Source organism: Coffea arabica, chromosome 1c (genome assembly GCF_036785885.1).
Source record: "Coffea arabica cultivar ET-39 chromosome 1c, Coffea Arabica ET-39 HiFi, whole genome shotgun sequence".
Taxonomy (NCBI): domain Eukaryota; kingdom Viridiplantae; phylum Streptophyta; class Magnoliopsida; order Gentianales; family Rubiaceae; genus Coffea; species Coffea arabica.
The window spans coordinates 17,300,331-17,303,536 of NC_092310.1; the positions used below are offsets into that span (position 1 = coordinate 17,300,331).

Consider the following 3,206-nt stretch of genomic DNA (forward strand, 5'->3'; position numbering starts at 1 on the left):
AGAGCTGACAAGATAGAAAATGGAACTAGATTACAAATCTTTGCATTTGGAATTAAAAAAATTTGTGATTCAATTGACTTCATATTTTTTTCTGTGGATAATTTGAAATTTTGTTGGTTTCTGGCATTTACTTGCAGTCTGGTTTATTGCACTCACAACCCAAATCGACAGTCGAAACACCAGCATATATTGAACCTGAGGTCCTGTCAAGGAAGGAATATGATGGGAAGGTATGTATCATCAAAATTCTTGAAGAATTTACAGAGATTCTCTCCCTCTGAGCATTAGTTTCCTCTTCTAGTTAACTCTTCACTGTCATAGTATAATGGAATTTCCTCCCTTTTGCTGTGATATGGTATTACTAGATCGACTAGTATCCCCAACTTGCATCCAGACATAGTCAAAAGTAGTAGTACTGTTTCTTCTAAATCAGCAATATGGCCCTTGTCTCAAGTATCTTGTAAACTTTGTGCTAGTGGTTATGCTTGTTCAGTTCATTTCTTCCTGCTTAACAGGCAGGCACTGCTGCCTACTTTCTGCTCATTAAATAGTTTTGTCTCAAGAAGGTCTTCATTCATTTTGTAATTGCTGTCTATTTTCTAGATTGCGGATGTATGGTCCTGTGGTGTGACATTGTACGTGATGTTGGTGGGAGCTTATCATATTGACTTAATTGGATTTTTGTTCAGTATGACTATTCATTCAAATTCAATAGTGCATGCTTGTAATGGCATATTTTTTGACTGAAATCAATTCTAATGCATATGATACTTTTCTTTCAATGCAGTACAATGCTATTAAATGCTCTTGAGGAGATGAAAAAGGTTGGCTTTTGGATATGCTCATGAAGATGACTTCAGTTTGACACAAATTGCTGCTTTAGTCTTTGTTTTTGTTTGGAAAGAGCACTTTGTTTTTTTGGATGCGTAATGGCTGTTACTAGTTGAACTTATGTGAATTTAGTACTCTATTGTTTGGATGGATAATGGCTGTTAGTACTTGAACTGATGTGGGCTTTGGAACCCATTTTGGTTAATGTGTGTTTTGATGAATTTAGAGACGTTTATAACCATATATATATATATTTGAGGGTTCATTATACAATAATTACTATCATTTTTTGCATTAGTCGAGCCACAATTGTGAGAACCTTGAAAAATATAGATATACATATATATATACGTGTTACATTTGCATGTTAGTCTTTTAATAAATTTGATTGTTAGTTGTTCTGCATTAAGTGTGTAAAAATAATTTGTTTTAGGTTACAAATAGTTCAAATTGTGCAAAATATTAGATTATTTGAATTTTGCCAAGTTAAGTTAATATTTCTTGACGGAGAGTGTGTCGTTGCCTTTATATTAATTCCTTGATTTCATTAGCTAACTTTAAGTATTAATAATGTTAGGTGTTAATGGGAATCTAGAATTAAGATGAAATTGTTTTAGGTTAAAACTCTTTATAATTATTCTTAGGACGTTGAATCTCGATAATTTAATTTTTTATGAGACTAGTGTGTTAGTATGTGACGCCCCGAAAAGAATGAGAGTGAGAACCCGAAAATTTTCTAATTTTCTAGGGCTTATTGTATTTAATCGCCCGCCTTTTCTACATTTTCTTTATTAGAAAAATTTCCCAGATAAAGTTTATGAGCAAAGATAGTTTTAAAATGATTTTTCTAGTATCGGTTAGTTTTTGAGAAATTAAGAGCGTATTTTGGACGTGGGACCCGCTAGTGCGGTAAATGCATTATATTTTTGACAACTTGTTGGAATTTTGTATTAAGTGATATTATTTTACAAGGTGTTAAGATATTTGTATTGGAGAGACAAAAAGATAAGTTTTAAACCTAAAGGTGACAAGTGTCACCATAAGATTTAGTCTTGAGTTTGACTACTATTCATAACTTTACCATTTAATTCAAATTGGCCCAAAAATCACTTCATTTTGCAAGCTTCTTGGCCGAATTTTCTTGCTCAAAGAAAGAAAGAAAAGCTCTCAATTTCTAGTCTCCAATCTTGCCCAATCTCTCAATTAAACCGTTTAATCTTCCAATTACTCCATAAAACCTCTTAGTTTGGTGGAGTTGAACTTGGTTGTAGAGTTGTTTGGAAAGTTAAGGTGACTAGTTTCTCTATCTCTTGTATTGCTAAGGTGAGTTGTGAAGGACCCCTCTCCTTCCTCTAATGATGTTCAATTCATGATTGGTGGTGGTATAAGATGCACTTTTATGGATTATATCTTGATTTTGGTTGAATTGGTGAAATTTTATAATTATTGGGGATTTTTCTGTTTTCATATGGATATGATTATGGGGTCATGTATGATGATTGGAAATGATGTTTAAGGACTCTATGAGGTGGAAAAAGTGGTTAATTGCAAACAATTTCTGTTTTGGAAGAAATTTTGGAAAGTTAGGGTTTATGATGATAACATTCTGCCCGAATTTGTAGCTCATAGATAGAGGCCGAATTTGTAACAGCCCCACTTTCCCCTAAGGCGAACCAAAGGGGTTAGCGGACTGCCTGCCCAGCTCTCGCCAGGACTACGGATCAGTTCACGTCGATCTAATACGTTCCGGAACATACCCACGCGCGTAAACAAGTCTAAATCACAAAATAAAAAAAACGAAAATCGAAACCGATGATGAACAGTACCGGCCACGTCAGAATCCAGATACTAGGCCGAGAGTAGCCAAAATTTTTCTTTTGCCGTTTGAAATACGAGCTGATCCGAAATTCAACCAAACATACATACATTGAAATGTAACATTTTCAAGCCAAAGCGGCATATCAAAACCATTCATTACGAATATACATGTTCGGTTTGCCAATCACAAGAAATTGAACCCAATACACATTAGGATTTCATTCAAAGAGCTATTCAGAAGACATTTACATGAGCTCAACTTGACAACCAACTAACACAACCTTTTCCAAAAGTGGTCATTTCCTGTAAGGAAAACAAATGGAACGGAATGAGCTTAAGCCCAGTGAGTTACTACCACATAAGCAACAAAGAGCATATAGCATAACCTTTCATTTCAAGTACACAATTAAAGAATAAAACAAGTCAGTAAAAGGATACGGACGGCTCTCAAGAGCCCATTTCCACGCTTACATTCTTGATCCAATCTCATTGACTCTCCGTCAACGTTTATGAGTACCAACCGTAGAACCCACTTCACTCCCATCCCTTCCACCAAA

The 3,206-nt window shown here is 34.9% G+C and overlaps 1 long non-coding RNA gene across 1 annotated transcript; it reads left to right on the forward strand.

Moving 5' to 3' along the window:
* Nucleotides 1–215: 215 nt before the first annotated feature.
* On the forward strand, nt 216–871 carry LOC113699774 (uncharacterized). Its single transcript, XR_011813974.1, has 2 exons — nt 216–688; nt 788–871. It is a non-coding gene; the product is annotated as an uncharacterized lncRNA (long non-coding RNA).
* Nucleotides 872–3,206: the final 2,335 nt, after the last annotated feature.